We start from the raw sequence: 20,110 nt of genomic DNA on the forward strand, positions 1-20,110 counted from the left end.
CCATGTAGGAGTACATGGTGGGTTGTCTCATTGAAACTGTCCTCAATAACTGAGTTTTGTGTTTGTGATCCATGAAACAGCTACTACCATGCATTGGGCCCTAAAATATGACCCCGCTTGACTTCTTAACCACCATCGTCCTCTATCCAGGAGTTGCAAGTAGTTTCTGGTGTTTGAGGTATGCTAGAGGCCGTGCACAGCACTGACCCGAGGGGTGGGCTGTGATGTGGTAGGCACGTGGCACGGTGTACCGGGCGCCCGTTTGGTGTCTGGGGAACCCTGTACACATCGTTCGGGGCCGTATGTGGAAACCTCGGCCGGACTCCTTGCGGATGGAACCTGAATAGGCGATAAACCTGGACTAGAGACTTGAGTGTTTAGGTAGGTCGTGGTCTACACCCACGTCGGCTTTTGCTTGAAGTCTGCCGAGCACATGTCGTCTGCAGACTCTAAGTGGTGGAAACATGTGTGAAGAAGTACACCCCTGCAGGGTTATAAATAATCTATTCGAATAGCCGCGTCCTCGGTAAAGGACCTATGGGTTGCCTATACAGTTCATAGACAAGTGAAAGTGGATACTCTAAAATGCGCAAGATACGCGTGAGTGCTATGGATGGCGTTCTCGTAGGGAGACGGGAGCGGATCCATAGTTGTGTACTGGTTGGTGAATATGTGGACTCGTGTGCGCCACCTCAAAAGAGTTACTTACTGTCGTAGTTTAGGATAGCCACTGAGTCAAAGCTGGCTTGCTGCAGTTAAACCCCACCATCCCCTTTGTTGATAATGATGCATACATAGTTAGTTCTGATGTAAGTCTTGCTGGGAACATTTGTACTCACGTTTGCCTATTTTATGTTTTGCAGAGAGACTTCACTCTCGATAGTAGTTCCACGTGGACTTTGACGTTTAGCTTGTTACCTCAGCTACGATCTTGTGCCCTCAGCAAGATCTGGTAGATAGTCAGGCTTCTCAGCCTTTTTCATTTATAGATGTCTGTACCCAGACATGTTAAGCTTCCGCTTGTGCTTTGACTTGTATGCTCTGAATGCCGGGTCGAGAGACCCATGTTTGTAATATCTTGCTCCTAGGAGCCTATTAAATATATTACTTAACTTGTAGAGTCATGTTGTGATGCCATGTTGTATTTGCACATATCGAGCATATTGTGTGTATGTTATTGAAATGCTTGGTATGTGTGGTATCTGACTATCTAGTTGTTTATCCTTGGTAGCCTCTCTTACCGAGAAATGTCTCCTAGTGCTTCCACTGAGCCTTGGTAGCTTGCTACTGGTCCGGAACACTTAGGCTGGCCGGCATGTGTCCTTCTTCGTTCCTGTGTCTGTCCCTTTGGGGAAATGTCACGCAGTGTTTACCGGAGTCCTGCTAGCCAAGCTGCTACAGCCCGGATTCACTCGCTGATGACTGACACATTCGTTGCTGGGTCATGTATGCATGTCCCTGTAAGTTAGTGCCACTTTGGGTTCACAACTAGCCATGTCAGCCCGGGCTCCTTGTCATATGGATGCTAGCGACACTATCATATACGTGTGCCAAAAGCCGTAAACGGTCCCGGGCCTAGTAAGGCAACACCCATGGGAATACCGTGCGTGAGGCCGCAAAGTGATATGAGGTGTTACATGCTAGATCGGTGTGGCATTGAGTCGGGGTTCTGACAGTTTTGGTATCAGAGCCTGACTGCCTGTAGGATTACCAAGCCAAACCGGTCGAAGTTGAGTCTAGGAATTCTTTAGTTATATAGGGGAATTGATTGTGGGATGGAACGTAAGGCTCTTTTTACTCCTTATACCTTATGCCTTCTGATCCGAGTCATCTTATCTTTCCTACGAGGTTAATGAACTAGGCTTTCTCTTCTTTCTATCAGGATCACGTGTTACTAATCCGTAGACTTATAGAATTGTTGGACTTAAGCCACGGTTCAGTTCCTACTACTTTCGCATGTTAACTGTTGATCTCAAAACCTTGATATTGGGCTTCTGAGTGGTTATGCCACCATTTTTAGCATGTCTCAAATCTTTTTGAGCATTTACAACCGTTATGCTGTCCGAGTCATCCCAGGTTTCTAAATAGTCTAATGTATTTGCAAATCCCTCCTTTCCGTTTTCGATGTCTTTTTGGGCCAGTTTATCCACACTAAACGGTGAGTTGAGGTACTCTATTGCCTCGACGTATACGTTGGAGCTATTATTATGACCCTAGATGTCTAGAGTATCTCCTAGTAATCTAGCTATGCTTTGTGTTCCCAGTGTGATGATTCTGGCCATCATTCTAGAAAACATTCCGTGATGCCACTTAGTAGTAGGTATTCTATTCCTGGGTTTCTGAACCCGAGATTCACCCTACTTACCTCATGTTGATAGTGTTGCTAGTTCCTTTAGTATATTAGTAACCTTTGCATTAGTCCTCGAGGTCCGTGGTATTCCCTTCTTCCAAATACCATGAACCATTTTGGCAGAAGTTCTCTTGAACCGAAAGATCACAACAAGAGTGCTCTCAATGAGTTCTCCATTCTATATCGTGACTCTGCCAGTCCTAACTTATCCGCATGGGTTATCCGGAAGAAATATGTTGAGATTTGTTTGACATACTAATCTGTGCATCCACAGCTCAGAAAATCATATGTTCCTTTGAGTTGTCCCTCTCTAGTTGTCTTTTGATCTTCGTCTATCAATTTATAGTCAGGAGTGGTTGTGCATTCGTGTTCATCGGTGCCTATTACTCTTGTGGTCCGTCAAGCCATTCTGTTCGGAATGACTAGGAGAAACAAACTCCAGTATGTCATCCGTATCCAGGATTGGGTTAAAGTAGTTGTATTCTACAGATCAGAATGCAATCAAGCTTTTGGTCTGTTCTACCCTGAAGTATTACCATCTTTATATTGAGATTGTCATGGGAATTACACACCATCTTATGATCCTTGATACAGTGATACTTCTCGCCATCATTATTCATTTCTTGGTTCCGTGATGTCGCACAGAATGCCAACAAGTGAATCGTGATGTGTGAAATCAATACTCCTAGCGACTCCATTGCTTGGTAGTCAAATGGACAATAACCTCATTCTTAGCGTGTTGATTATTGAATCATCACCCTAAGGTTGATTGTGCTACCTAGCCTTATTTCCGGTGCACCTTTCGATCAATGAGTTGGGATAGTGCCAATCCTTGCTTCTTGGATCATATCATCTTGCCCTGAAAAGCATGATTGTTCTCAAGCTTAGTAACATATTGGTGGTTCGTGATTTTCCAAGAATCTGTGTTGGATACCCCTGAGCTAGCTGGTTAAGCTGAACGACAACTTGGAGAGTTGGAAGATAAAAGCTTTGTCCGACTTAGTTCATTTCACAGGGATATATCTTCGTATGTGTGTTGAAGAAAGATGATATCTTCATCGATTGATCCTCGTGACCAGTTGTTGGACCTATTTTCTTGCCAAAACTTTTATTTGAGTGTGGGCTATCCTCAAATCAAATCAGAACCAACAATATTTGTAATGTTGTCTTACTCGTGGTTGATTCCTCGAGCATACACCATTATATTCTTTGGGTCTGACCAATGCTATCACTGTGTTCACTTAATTATGGAATTCCCTTTATATGGAAACTTGGATGAATTGTTGTTGAGCCCATCAACAACATCCTTATCTTCTCCATAATCATGATGAACATTAAGCTAGTATTGGAAACTTTTATAAGCTTTATCTTCATGTTCCGTTCATGAAGCATATGTTCGGATGAAAGAAGTGACTTCCTCTAATTCATGTGCATATGATGCAAGTTGCTGCCGTGAATTTGAGAAAGTTTGTTTTGCTTCCTCTAGAATCATCCCAAGTCAGTCATGCATACGTGCATAGTATTCTGTGGTCTGGAGACCTGCAACCTTCATTTTATATGAATCCCTAACACACCAACCCACTGATTGATTTGTTCAAGGAAAAGAAGTTCTTAAGTGCTAATCCTTAAGGACCCAAAGATACATGTGCAGGACTTTGTAGTGTTTCATTATAAGACTACTATGTGGTCATGCTTGTTTGGGACAGTGTGTTCACATGTTGTAGCAGAACTAGCTCATGTTTTGGAGCTTACTACCGCAGTCCATTTCCCGAGAATCTCGCAACATTGTCTCGTCGATTTGTGTTGCAAACTTTCATTTTTCTTTCTAGACTTGATGAGTCTAGAATATCCTGACACCAACCAGATCTGAATCTTAGGCACTTATGATGGTTGGAACGTTTTTCCAAGAACTATAATATTGGTCTCACCATAACCGGTAAAGCGGATGTCGTGGCCAACACACCCAACTGGAGGACCTAATATTGTAGTATCTTGATTGAGGAAGTTGGCCACCTCCCCATAAGGACTCTGTGGGATATACTCCAGAAGTTGTCCCTTATGGATATTTGTATTCCCGAAGTCCGACCTTTTACTTGATGTTCTAGATATCAAACCATATCTATGAATAAGATATGCTAGCACATCAAGGAGCACATTAGAAGCGGAGTGCTCAATGTCTCCCGGTCGATCAACCAGCTTTTGTTCCCTTGGCCACACTAAGGTGAAATCTGAGAAAGTGTTATCCTCCTTTTCATCTGCATCCTCCACCGGTATTCATCATGGTAGTATGATGTGTTGCCAGGATCCTTGACACGTATATTGGTAAGACCTTGATGAATACGGAAATGCTCAAGTTCTTGAGAGCATGCACAAGCACTAGGTATTATCATCGACACTTGGGATTGCTCCCAGTTCTCTTCGGTTATGCTATAACCATTCCAACAGTGGAATTACTCTCTAGTGTTGGGTTTCTCCCCATTTACTAGAATCATTCCCAGCATTTGCATTTTGTTACCAGCTTGCACCGCCATTGTGCCATCCTCCTATGGCTACCCTTCTCAGTAATTACTGATTAGTATCATCCTGAAAGTGGTCCTACCTTGGGTTCCATCCATTTCTGGTGATAAGCAAAATCATCTATTGCGTTGTCTTCAACAAGGTAGTCCACATCATCAATACCAGTCCGAGTATGCCATACTGCCGAACTCCGCCAAACGATTGTTGGTATTTTGCCTTAGGCTGGTATAGAAAGTCTCAATGATCTCTATATCAAAGGTAATTCTTTTTGCCACTTAAGGGATGATTCTACGAGTCACCTCATCTAAGATGTCTCATTATGGTATCATGGCAACTCACCTCCTCGCTACGTTGACAACCATTCACCACCCTCTTAAGTTTAGAATTGTTGTCTACCTAGTGAACCCTCATCATCTATTTCACTCCATTCCTTCAGATGTATGCTTCATGTCTCAGCTCGAGAGATGTTTCAATGTCACATTCCATGAGTTGGTCCTGAGTTGTTCGATCTTCAAGACGCTTGATCCTTCTAGAGTTTCTTTTCCCTCTCGATGTCATGTTGGTAGGAGTTCCTGGAGCAAGAGTTCGAGACAATAATGGTGATTGAATCAACGTTCTTATGATGTGCACCCTGGATCGTGAAGATTGTGTTAGTTTGCGTTCCCCCTTCATCTTACCCTACGCTTGAATCTTCTTGGTGTTTGTTCTGTGATGTGCTACGTCTTGAGCTTGTGTTGGTTTTCCTTGAAGAGGAAAGGGCGATGCAGCAATAGTAGCGTAAGTATTTCCCTCAGTTTTTGAGAACCAAGGTATCAATCCAGTAGGAGGCTCCTCAAAAGTCCCACGCACCTACACAAACAAACCAGGAACTCGCAACCAACGCAATAAAGGGGTCGTAAATCCCTTCACGGCCACTTGCGAAAGTGAGATCTAATAAAGATAGTATGATAAGATAAATATATTTTTGGTATTTTATAATATAGATGCAAAAAGTAAAGATGCAAATAAAAGTAGATTGGAAGCAAATATGATAAGAGATAGACCCCCGGGGCCATAGGTTTCACTAGTGGCTTCTCTCAAGATAGCATACGTATTATGGTGGGTGAACAAATTACTGTCGAGCAATTGATAGAAAAGCGAATAATTATGAGATTATCTAGGCATGATCATGTATATAGGCATCACGTCCGCAACAAGTTGACCGACTCCTGCCTGCATCTACTACTATTACTCCACACATCGACCGACCCCTGCCTCCATCTAGAGTATTAAGTTCATAAGAACAAAGTAATGCCTTAAGTAAGATGACATGATGTAGAGGGATAAACTCAAGCAATATGATATAAACCCCATCTTGTTTTCCTCGATGGAAACAATACAATACGTGCCTTGCAACCCTTTCTGTCACTGGGTAAAGACACCGCAAGATTGAACCCAAAGCTAAGCACTTCTCCCATGGCAAGAAAGATCAATCTAGTAGGCCAAACCAAAGTGATAATTCAAAGAGACTTGCAAAGATAACTCAATCATACATAAAATAATTCAGAGAAGATTCAAATATTATTCATAGATAAACTTGATCATAAACCCACAATTCATCGGATCTCGACAAACACACCACAAAAAAGTTTACATCGAATAGATCTCCACAAGAGAGGGGGAGAACATTGTATTGAGATCCAAAAAGAGAGAAGAAGCCATCTAGCTAATAACTATGGAACCGTAGGTCTGTGGTAAACTACTCACAACTCATTGGAGAGGCAAGGATGTTGATGTAGAAGCCCTCCGTGGTCGATTCCCCCTCCAGCAGAACACCGGTGAATGCTCCAAGATGGGATCTCGCGGATACAGAAGGTTACGGTGGTGGAAATTGTGTTTCGGTTGCTCCCTGGATGTTTTTGGGGTATGTAGGCTTATATAGGAGGAAGAAGTACGTCGATGGACGCCCGAGGGGCCCACGAGACAGGGGGCACACCCTATAGGGGGGGGCACCCTCCTATCTCGTGGAGGCCTCGACTGCTTCTTGACTTGCACTCCAAGTCCTCTGTATCATGTTCGTTCCAAAAATCACGCTCCCGAAGGTTTCATTCTGTTTGGACTCCGTTTGATATTCCTTTTCTTCGAAATACTGAAATAGACAAAAAAAACAGCAATACGGGCTAGGCCTCCGGTTAGTAGGTTAGTCCCAAAAATGATATAAATGTGTAAAATAAAGCCCATAAACATCCAAAAGGGGTAATATAATAGCATGGAACAACCAAAAATTATAGATACGTTGGAGACGTATCAAGCCTCCCCAAGCTTAATTCCTGCTCGTCCTCGAGTAGGTAAATGATAAAAAGAAATTTTTGATGTGGAATGCTACCTAGCATAATTCTCAATGTAATTTTCTTTATTGTGGCATGAATGTTCAGATCCAAATTATACAAAATAAAAGTTCATATTAACATGAAAATGGTGATACTTCGAGCATACTAATCAAAGTAATCATGTCGTCTCAAAATAACATGGCCAAAGAAAGTTATCCCTACAAAATCATATAGTCTGGCTGTTGCTCTATCTTCATCACACAAAGTATTTAATCATGCACAACCCCGATGACAAACCAAGCAATTGTTTCATACTTTAATAATCTCAAACTCTTTCAACTTTCACGCAATACATGAGCGTGAGCCATGGATATAGCACTATATGTGGAATAGAATGGTGGTTGTGGAGAAGACAAAAAAAGGAGAAGATAGTCTCACATCAACTAGGCATATCAACGGGCTATGGAGATGCCCATTAATAGATATCAATGTGAGTGAGTAGGGATTGACATGCAACGGATGCACTAGAGCTATAAATATATGAAAGCTCAACAAAAGAAACTAAGTGGGTGTGCATCCAACTTGCTTGCTCACGAAGACCTAGGGCATTTTTGAGAAATCCCATCATTGGAATATACAAGCCAAGTTCTATAATGAATTCCCACTAGTATATGAAAGTGACAACATATGAGACTCTCTATCATGAAGATCATGGTGCTATTTTGAAGCACAAGTGTGGAAAAAGAGATAGTAGCATTGTCCCTTCTCCCTTTTTCTCTCATTTATTTTTTTTCTTTTTTTCTTTTTTTTTCTGTTTTTTTCTTTGGCGTTCTTATTTTTTTTTCTTTTTACCCTTTTTTTTGTAAAGTCCAATGTCTCATCCCGACTTGTGGGGGAATCATAGTCTTCATCATCCTTTCCTCACTAGGACAATGCTCTAATAATGAAGATCATCACACTTTTATGGATGTACAACTCAAGAATTACAACTCAAAGCTAGAGCAAGATATGACTCTATATGAATGCCTCCGGCGGTGTACCAGGATATGCATTGAATCAAGAGCGAAATGTATGAAAATTATGAAGGTGGCCTTGCCACAAATACAATGTCAACTACATGATCATGCAAAAAGCAATATGACAAAAGTAATGCGTGTCATATAAACGGAACGGTGGAAAGTTGCATGGCAATATATCTCGGAATGGCTATGGAAATGACATGATAGGTAGGTATGGTGGCTGTTTTGAGGAAGGTATATGGTAGGTGTATGGTACCGGCGAAAGTTGCGTGGCACAAGAGAGGACAGAAATGGTGGAAGGGTGAAAGGGTGCGTATAATCCATGGACTCGACATTAGTCAAAAGAACTCATGTACTTGTTGCAAAAATCTAGAAGTCATCAAAACCAAAGCACTACGTGCATGCTCCTAGGGGGATAGATTGGTAGGAAAAGACCATCGCTCGTCCCCGACCGCCACTCATAAGGAAGACACTCAATAAATAAAATTGTGCTCCAACTTCATCACAAAGCGGTTCACCATACGTGCATGCTACGGGAATCACAACCCTTAACACAAGTGTTTTTCATACTCACCTCAACTAGCATGACTCTAATATCACTACCTCCATATCTCAAAACAATTATCAAGCATCATATTGATCATAGCATCCAATTCTTTTTCTATGATAGTTTTTATTATACCCAACTTGGATGCTCATCATTCTAGGACCAACTTTGTAACCATAGAAAATACCATGCTGTTCTAAAAGACTCTCAAAATTATATATGTGAGGCATGAGAGACTAGCAATTTCTTCAAAATTAAGACACCACCGTGCTCTAAAAGATATAAGTGAAGCACTAGAGCAAAAAGTATCAAGCTCAAAAGGTATAAGTGAAGCACATAGAGTATTCTAGCAAATTCTAATCAAGTAGGCTTCTCCCAAAAGGTGTGTACAGCAAGGATGATTGTGTTAAAATAAAAATAAAAGACTACTATAATACTCGACGCTCCAAGAAAAACACATATCATGTGGAGAATAGAAATATAGCTCCAAGTAAAGTTACCAATGAAGGAAGACGAAAGAGAGGATGCCTTCCCAGGGCATCCCCAAGCTTAGGCTTTTGGCTATCCTTGAATATCTTGGGGTGCCTTAGGCATCCCCAAGCTTAGGCTCTTGCCACCCTTTATTCCATAGTCCATAAAAGCTTTACCCAAAACTTTAAAAACTTCACAACACAAAACTCAACAGGAAATCTTATAAGCTCCGTTAGTGAAAGAAAACAAAACCACCACATAAGGTACTGTAATGAACTCATTCTTTGTTTATTTTCGTGTTAAACCTACTGTATTCCAACTTCTCTATGGTTTATAAACTATTTTACTAGCCATAGATGCATCAAAATAAGCAAATAACACAGGAAAAACAGAATCTGTCAAAAACAGAACAGTCTGTAGCAATCTGTAACTAACGCAAACTTCTGGAACTCTAAAAATCGTACCAAAATAGGAAGTCCTGGAAAATTTGTTTATTGATCAGAAGCAAAAATAATCAACGCAAAATCACGTTTCTGTGATTTAACAAAATTATATTCGCACGCGCAAAGTTTCTGTTTTTCAGCAGAATCACATCAACTATCATCATAGGTTATCCTATAGGTTCTACTTGGCACAAACACTAACTAAAAGATAAAAACACATCTAAACAGAAGGTAGATGCAAGATTTATTACTAAACAGGAGCAAAAACAAAAAACATAAAGAAAATTGGGTTGCCTCCCAACTAGCGCTATCGTTTAACGCCCCTAGCTAGGCATAAAAGCGAAGATAGATCTAACGAGTGCCATCTTTGGCACTAAATTCATATGTAGTCCGCATGATAGATTCATAAGATAATTTGACTTTCTTTCTTGGAAAGTGCTCCATGCCTTTCTTTAATGGAAATTGGAATCTAATATTCCCTTCCTTCATATCAATAATTGCGCCAATCGTTCTAAGGAAAGGTCTACCAAGAATAATAGGGCAAGAAAGATTGCAATCTATATCAAGAACGATAAAATCTACAGGCACCAAATTTCTATTTGCAACAATGATAACATCATTGATTCTTCCCATAGGCTTTTTAATGGTGGAATCCGCAAGGTGCAAATTTAAAGAGCAATCATCAAGATCATGGAAACCTAGAATATCACATAAAGTTTTCGCAATCGTGGAAACAGTAGCACCCAAATCACACAAAGAAAAACACTCATGATCTTTGATTCTAATCTTTATAGTAGGTTCCCACTCATCATTAAGTTTTCTAGGTATAGAAACTTCCAAATTAAGTTTTTCATCAGAAGATTGCATCAAGGCTTCAACGATATGTTTGGTAAAAGCTTTATTTTGACTATATGCATGAGGATAATTAACAAAGGATTTCAACAAGGAAATACAACCTTCTAAAGAAAAATTATCATAATAAAAATCCTTGAAATCCGAGATAGTGGGTTCAATACTATTTAAAGTTGTGACCTCTCCAATCCCACTTTTACCAAATTTAGCATCAAGATCTAAAAATTCTGAATTCTTGGGACGCCTTCTAGGTAAAGTTGACTCATCATTAGTCCCATAATTATCAAATTTCATATTGCAAAACATAGATCTAATAGGAGACGCACCAATAACTTTAAGATCCTCATCATTATTTCATGGAAACTAGAAGAACATGCTTTTATAAAGGTCCTTTTTTTAGCACACAATCTAGCGGTTCTTTCCCTGCACTCATCAATGGAAATTCTCATGGGTTTGAGAGACTCATTGATATCATGCTTAGGAGGAGAAGATCTAAGTTTAAGAGAATCAACATCAAGCGAAACTCTATCAACGTTCCTAGCCAAATCATCAACTTTGAGCAATTTTTATTCAAGCAAAGCATTAAAATTCTTTTGAGAAATCATAAATTCTTTCACACTATTCTCAAAATCAGAGGGCATCTTATTAAAATTACCATAAGAATTATTGTAGGAATTTCCATAATTATTAGAGGAATTACTTGGGAACGGTCTAGCATTAAAGTTTCCTCTATAAGCATTGTTTCCAAAACTATTCCTACCAACAAAATTCACATCCATAGATTCATTATTATCTCAATCAAAGAAGACAAAGGCATATCACTGGGATCAAGAGGGGTATTTTTAGTATCAAATAATTTCATAAGTTCATCCATCTTTCCACTCAAAACATTGATTTCTTCTATGCATGCACTTTTTTACTAGAAGATCTTTCGGTGTGCCATTGAGAATAATTAGCCATAATATTATCAAGAAGTTTTGTAGCATCTCCTAGTGTGATTTCCATAAACGTGCCTCCCGCGGCCGAATCTAAGAGATTTCTAGAAGCAAAGTTCAAACAGGCATAATTTTTTTGTATGATCATCCATAAATTCAAACCACGAGTAGGGCAATTGCGAAGCATCAATTTCATTCTTTTCCAAGATTGGGCAACATGCTCATGATCAAGTTGTTTAAAATTCATAATATCGTTCCTAAGAGTGATACTCTTAGCAGGAGGAAAATACTTAGAGATAAAAGCATCTTTGCACTTGTTCCAAGAATCAATAATATTTTTAGGCAAAGACGAAAACCAAGCTTTAGCATGATCTCTAAGTGAAAACAGAAATAACTTCAATTTAACAATATCGTTATCTGTATCTTTCTTCTTTTGCATATCACACAAATCAACAAAGTTGTTTAGATGAGTAGCGGCATCTTCACTAGGAAGGCCGGTGAATTGATCTTTCATAACAAGATTTAGCAAAGCAGTATTGATTTCACAAGACTCAACATCATTAAGAGGAGCAATCGGAGTACTAAGGAAATCATTATTATTGGTATTTGAGAAATCACACAATATTGTATTATCTTGCGCCATGGCAACAAGTAATCCAACACACAAGCAAACAGAAAAAGGCAAGCAAAAAAGAGAGGAGGAGATTGGGAAAGAGAGGGCGAATAAAACGTCAAGGGTGAAGTGGGAGAGAGGAAAACGAGAGGCAAATGTCAAATAATGTAAATACGAGGGAGATGGGTTTGTGGCGGGTACTTGGTATGTCTTGACTTGATCGAAGACCTCCCCGGCAACGGCGCCAGAAATCTTTCTTGCTACGTCTTGAGCTTGCGTTGGTTTTCCTTGAAGAGGAAAGGGTGAGGCAACAATAGTAGCGTAAGTATTTCCCTCGGTTTTTGAGAACCAAGGTATCAATCCAGTAGGAGGCTCCCCAAAAGTCCCACGCACCTACACAAACAAACCAAGAACTCACAACCAACGCAATAAAGGGGTTGTCAATCCCTTCACGGCCAGTTGCGAAAGTGAGATCTAATAAAGATAGTATGATAAGATAAATATATTTTTGGTATTTTGTAATTTAGATGCAAAAAGTAAAGATGCAAATAAAAGTAGATTGGAAGCAAATATGATAAGAGATAGACCCCGGGGGCCATAGGTTTCACTAGTGGCTTCTCTCAAGATAGCATAAGTATTACGGTGGCTGAACAAATTACTGTCGAGCAATTGATAGAAAAGCGAATAATTATGAGATTATCTAGGCATGATCATGTATATAGGCATCACGTCCGCAACAAGTAGACCGACTCCTGCCTGCATCTACTACTATTACTCCACACATCGACCGACTCCTGCCTACATCTAGAGTATTAAGTTCATTACAATAGAGTAACGCCTTAAGCTAGATGACATGACGTAGAGGGATAAACTCAAGCAATATTATATAAACCCCATCTTGTTATCCTCGATGGAAACAATACAATACGTGCCTTGCAACCCTTTCTGTCACTGGGTAAGGACACTGCGGGATTGAACCCAAAGCTAAGCACTTCTCCCATGGCAAGAAAGATCAATCTAGTAGGCCAAACCAAACTGATAATTCAAAGAGACTTGCAAAGATAACTCAATCATACATAAAAGAATTTAGAGAAGATTCAAATATTATTCATAGATAAACTTGATCATAAACCCACAATTCATCGGATAATCGACAAACACACCGCAAAAGAGTTTACATCAAATAGATCTCCACAAGAGAGGGGGAGAACATTATATTGAGATCCAAAAAGAGAGAAGAAGTCATCTAGCTAATAATTATGGACCCGTAGGTGTGTGGTAAACTACTCACAACTCATTGGAGGGGCAAGGCTGTTGATGTAGAAGCCCTCCGTGGTTGATTTCCCCTCTGGCAAAACGCCAACGAAGGCTCCAGGATGGGATCTCGCGGATACAGAAGGTTACGGTGGTGGAAATTGTGTTTCGGTTGCTCCCTGGATGTTTTCGGGGTACGTAGGCTTATATAGGAGGAAGAAGTGCGTCGGTGGACGCCCGAGGGGCCCACGAGACAGGGGGGTGCGCCCTATAGGGGGGGTGCCCTCCTATCTCGTGGAGGCCTCGGCTGCTTCTTGACTTACACTCCAAGTCCTGTGGATCACGTTCGTTCCAAAAATCACGCTCCCGAAGGTTTCATTCCGTTTGGACTCCGTTTGATATTCCTTTTCTTCGAAATACTGAAATAGGCAAAAAACAACAATACGGGCTGGGCCTCCGGTTAGTAGGTTAGTCCCAAAAATGATATAAATGTGTAAAATAAAGCCCACAAAAATCCAAAAGGGGTAATATAATAGCGTGGACAATCAAAAATTATAGATACGTTGGAGACGTATCACGATGGCGCGCTGGTGAGCTTTAATCGGTGGCACCCAGGATGGGGCTCGGTGCCCTCTTAGCTTGAGTTTTTAACAAAGCTTACCTTCCATGGCAGGCCTCAACGTGCTTGGAACAGCGAGTCCATGAACGAGCTTATCAACGACTTTGGAGGTGACATGGTAAGTATGTTTGTTCCCCAGACAGTTGGGCTCTCACGGTTATGGCATGGATGAAGAAGCCGTCCACCATACCGAAGGTGATTGGTATTGAGATACTGGTGCAGGAACCAGGGTTGTACTATTCGTCGCCACGAAGGCCGCTACAGACCACATTAGGGATGTACCTGTATCGAGTGTTCGTTCATGTCGAAGAAGTGGTCAATCCATCAATCGAAGTCCTGCCGCCGCCACTGGTGCCAAGGTCCATCGACGACGTCCATTACAGGAGTCAACATCAGGATTTCCCCATGTTTCTCAGAATGATGGATGGCACAGGGCCTACTCCATCGCGCAGCAGAGGCCAGTGCTTCTTTGGGAGAAGAGGCTGGGCTGGCTTCCTGGATGTGCTCTAATTTGAGGTAACAATTGAATCTTGTTAGATACTAGTTAAATCCGAGCTATGGGTGTGAAGCACTGATATGCCAGTGCATTTGATTGTGACCTGTTCTAATTTTGCAACTGAAATTTTTTAGAAAGGGCTGTACGTCAACTTAATGTGCTAGCAGAACTTATTGTGTTGTCTGTCTGTTTTCTTTGCACATCATTCAAGATATTTCCCCATCATTGATAAAGACGATGAACCGTTATGTATGACTTCGTTGGTTTCAATATAGCCCTACCCGTAGCGATCCACTGCTCCCATCCTGATTGTGCAGCCTGCGTGAAATTTTTGTATGCAAGTTCAGTGTGCTATGATTTTCTATATGATTGTGTCAACTATATAAGTTTTTACTGAGCATCAGCAATGCATATGGCTGAAAGATGTATTTACGAGCATCGACCGATGGGTCTCTCTCTCTCTCTCTCTCACACACACACACACACACACACAAACACACACACACACACACACACAAGTGGGACCCATTGAATTATTTATTTGCTCGTGACAGCTTTTAATTAGGTTCCACTATAATCTAACTTTTTTCTTAAGTTATTAATTGAGCTCAGTGACTTCAAAAAGTTGTACACAAGCCTTGTTTGGGCCTTTCTGGCATCGCTGAATGTGGGCTGAGTAGCCATGTTAGGTTGTACTGTACTACACAGGCCTTCTTTTTCAACATGAGCAATGCAATCAACATCAGCAATGCAACTGGGCCGACAGTTGTACACAATATCCGGGTCAACTTGTTATTCTCCGCCCCGCTGGGCTGCAAACTTTCCTAGGAGGTATGCATTAGGCTTAACAAGAAAATGGACTTTAAGAAATAATAAATGGGATGTAATTATAATAACTGGGCAGTAACTATGCACCAAGGGCGTAATTAGTTTAAAAAATATATTATTTTTGGAATTTGAAAATTTTAATTTCATTACTTATTGCGCCCGCAATATTTTGTTAGATTTTAACATAATACAACTTTATTTTGAAATTATATTTAACCTGACTAGAAATTTCGGATAAAAATATTTCGTATCCCATCAAAATGTGGGAATTTTTTTGAATTCTGTTTTGAGCAGTTGTTTGGAATTATTAATCATTGTCCTAGCTAGAAGTTGGGCTGTATTTTTAACAAACTATAAATGGGCTGTAGTAAATTCCACTAGAATTAAAAAATGGGTTGTACATTCTTACAATTGCAAATGGGCTATATGTTCTCTGCCAAATCCGAGCTGTGGGCCTACTAAGTTGACGCGTACCAAGGGCTTTGTCAACTTAGTCAATATAAACGATTCTAGCTGCACTGATCGTATGATGTCCATCCAATGGCCGTAGTGCTTCTTCAACCTCTGGTTTTCTAGCTCCAGCCACCCAAAGCAGTGCCGGTCATGCCGCGTGCTCCGGCCTCCCGTGGCCGGTTGTGACAATGCCGCGGAGCCCTCATCGCCCCGTACTACTCACACCGCTGGCCAGGCCATCCCCCTAATCACCCACACCCCCTGTTATTCTGCGGCGATGGCAGCCTCACACCGCAGCCGAACCAGTGAACCCTCGTACTCCTCTCCGTGCGAGCTTCCACTGCTTCATCTTCCCCGGCTCCGCATCGTCCCCTTCCTCGGCCTCGCCATCGTCCACCGCCCTGGTGCTCTCACCACGGCATGGTCAACGTGGTCAACGACCGACTTCCATCGGAAGAGTATTGTACGTGGAGAGGCTGATAGCTGGGTCCAGGCGGCCGCAAGGAAGTGCCTCCTTATTATGCGCAAAATAATTATTCCTCCAGCTGACAGTAGGGACCCAGCGGACGGGCCACATTATTTCGCGAAAAAATGTTTCCCCCTGACTGCTGGGACCCACCAGACGGGCCACCATATTTCGCGAAAAAAAGTTCCCCCCGCTGTCAGCTCGGACCCACCGGAAGTGCCTCCTTATTACGCACAAAAAAAAGAATACTACCCCTGCTAGCTGGGACCCACCATTGTGGGAGGTTGACTTGTGGGCCTACTAGTTGACTGGGATGGGGGCCTTCGTCCACTTTAGTCAATATGAACGATTCTAGCTCCAGTCATCGTACGATGTCGATCCAACGGCCCTAGTGCTTATTCAACATCTGGTCTTCTTGCTCCAGCCGCCCAAAGCAGCGTCGGTCATGCCGCATGCTCCTGCCTCCCGTGGCCGGCTGTGCTGCCGCGGAGGCCTCACCACCCCCTACTATTCCCATCGCTAGCCAGGCCCTGCGGCGACGGCAGCCTCACACCGCAGCCGAACCAGTGAACCCTCGTACTCCTCTTCGCGCGGGCTTCCACTGCCGCGTCTTCGCCGGCTCCGCGTCGTCCCCTTCCTAGGCCTCGCCGTCGTCCACCGCCATGGTGCTCTCGCCACGGCGTGGTCAATGTGGTCAAGGAACGACTTCAATCGGACATGGACTGTACGTGGGGAGGCTGACAGCTGGGTCCATGACCGCAGCAAGGAAGTTCCTCCTTATGAAGCGAAAAATAATGATACCTCCACCTGACAGCTGGGACCCACCCGACGGGCCACTGTATTTCACGAAAAAAAACATTTCCCCCTGACTGCTGGGACTCACCAGCTACATCTTCGCATGCAAGGATGTGGGTCCTAAAAAAAGATTCGCCCCCCTGACTGTTAGGACCCACCAGCTACATCTTCGCACGCAAGGAAGTGCGTCCGAAAAAAACCGATTCACCCCCCTGACTGCTGGGACCCACCGGCTACACCTTCGCACGCAAGGAAGTGTGTCCGGGAAAAAATAAACCATTCACCCCCCTGACTGCTGGGACCCACCAGCTACATCTTCGCACGCAAGTAAGTGCCTGACAGTCGGGACCCACCTGGTCGAAGCGTACATAGCGTTGTCATTCTGGTCGCGAACGTGTACGTACACAAATATTGGTGGATGTAGAGGCGTGCACGTGTTGATGTAGAGGTGCGCATGTGTCGTAGTAGAGGCGCGGACGTAGCATGTACATGTACGTACAGCGGCCAGTGTGCAAGAAAGAAAATACAGCCACGTATGTGTACATATGGGCGGGGTCTCGAACGCCTACTCGCGCATACTTACGGCCAGGGCTCGTGTACATGGCTGGGTCGGAACGAAGAAATAGTGTCGTCATCGTGTTCATGGGGAGGCAACAGAATGCGTCGTGTTCATTGGGAGGCAAGGGAATGCGTCGTGTTCATCGGGAGGCATCAGAACGCATGGGAGCCAACCGGCTGGGTCGTAACGGAATGCGTTGTCGTGTTCATCGGGGGGGCTTGGACGGAATAGGTGATGGAAACAAGGCCTGGCCTACCGCAGAACGGAGGAAACGGCCTTGTGTTTGACCGGCCACGTTCGAAACGGGATCATGTTCATCGGGAGGGGTCTGATGTACCGCAAAACGGAGGAAACGGACCTCCTATAGTCGAAACGAGGGTCCTGTTGATTGGGAGGGGTGTGGCGTACCGCAAAACAGACGAAACGGACTTGTGTTGGAGCGCTACGGTCGAAACGAGGGTCCTGTTGATCGGGAGGGCTGTGGCATACCGCAAAACGGGACTCCACGGGACACTGTTCATCTCCACCGTCGACCTCCTCTAGCCTCCACGGGCTACCGTCGACCTCCTCCAGACTCCACGGGATCTTGTTCATCCAGCCTCCACCACGTACTACTCCACCGGCTACTGTCCAACCACCCCTCCACGGGCACCCCTCCACCATCTACTGTTCATCCAGCCCTCCACGGGGGTGTCCTATTCATCCAGCCCTCCACACCATAGGGTCCTGTTCATCCAGAGGCAACACCACCGCTCACTGTTCATCCACCCCCCCCCGCAACGCTCACTGTTCATCTAGAGAGGCAACATCGATCAGCTTTAGTTAGCAGCAGTAGTGAAGGAATCGCTCGATCGGGTTCAGTTAACATTCATCGATCGATCGATGGGGTTTAGTAACGCGTAGCCTGCAGTGCAATCGCTCGGGTTCAGTTAGAGCCCAACGCCTCACTCGGGTTCACTTAGAGCCAATGCCTCGCACACACGCGCGTACGTGTACGAGAGAAACACGCATCACTCGGCCCCCGACCACCCACCGTAACCGGGAAATCCCCGAAATTTTCCTCGCCCTCGCTTCTACCATGGTTTTTTCCATCATGGACAGCCCAAAGAATGTCATGCAGCTGCATCTCCGGCCCTCCCAGGACGAAAAGCCCATTTTCTGTCATGATTTTTTGTCATAGAAGTAGGAGCCCACCACATCTATGATGATACCGGGCTTTGTCACAATTATCGTCATAGAAGTGTCATATGTATGACACAAAAAAGTTTTGTTCGGCCCAAAATGTCACAGATGTGTCCTTTTTTTGTAGTGAGAGTCATATTTTGTTCTAGTATCGAGTTATAATTCATGAGTTGTAAATAAATAGAAGTGTGATGATCATCATTATTAGAGCATTGTCCCCTAAAAAAACAGAAAGGCCAAACAAAAAAAGAGAAAGGCCAAATAAAAAAAAGAAAGGCCCAAAAAAAGGGGGGACAATGTTACTATCTTTTCCCACACTTGTGCTTCAAAGTAGCACCATCTTATTCACATAGAGAGTCTCCTATGTTGTCACTTTCATATACTAGTGGGAATTTTTCATTACAGAACTTGGCTTGTATATTCCAACGATGGGCTTCCTCAAAATGCCCTAGGTCTTCGTGAGCAAGCAAGTTGGATGCACACCCACTTAGTTCCTTTTGTTGAGCTTTCATACATTTATAACTCTAGTGCATCTGTTGCATGGCAATCCCTACTCCTCATGTTGACATCAATTGATGGGCATCTCCATAGCCCGTTGATTAGCCTCGTCAACATGAGGCTTTCTCCTTTTTTGTCTTCTCCACACAACCTCCATCATCATATTCTATTCCACCCATAGAGCTATATCCATGGATTACGCTCTTGTATTGCGTGAGAGTGAAAAAAGCTGAAGCACGTTAAAAAGTATGAACCAATTGGTTGGCTGAAACCGGGGTTGTGCATGATCGGAGTATGTTGTGTGACAAAAATGAAACATAGCCTAACTATATGATTTTGTAGGGACACACTTTCTTTAGCCATGTTATTTTGAGAAGACATGATTACTTTATTAGTATGCTTCAAGTATTATTACTTTAATGCCAATATGAACTTCTAGTTTGAATCATTTGGATCTGAACATTCATGCCGCAATAAAGAAAATTACATTGAGAAAGATGCTAGGTAGCATTCCACATCAAAAATTCTGTTTTTATCATTTACCTATTCGAGGATGAGCAGGAATTAAGCTTGGGGATGCTTGATATGTCTCCAACATATCTATAATTTTGATTGCTCCATGCTATTATATTACCCGTTTTGGATGTTTATGGGCTTAACTTTACACTTTTATATCATTTTTGGGACTAACCTACTAACTGGAGGCCCAGCCCAAATTGATGTTTTTTTTGCCTATTTTAGTGTTTCACGGAAAAGGAATATCAAACAGAGTCCAAAGGGAATGAAACGTTCGGGAGTGATCTTTTTGGAACAAACGCAATCCAGCAGACTGGAGTGGACGTCAATAAGGAGTCGAGGCGGCCACGATGGTGCAAGGCGCGCCCTAGGGGGGTGGGCGTGCCCC

The sequence above is a fragment of the Triticum aestivum genome, chromosome 2B, assembly GCF_018294505.1.
Source record: "Triticum aestivum cultivar Chinese Spring chromosome 2B, IWGSC CS RefSeq v2.1, whole genome shotgun sequence".
Taxonomy (NCBI): Eukaryota; Viridiplantae; Streptophyta; class Magnoliopsida; order Poales; family Poaceae; genus Triticum; species Triticum aestivum.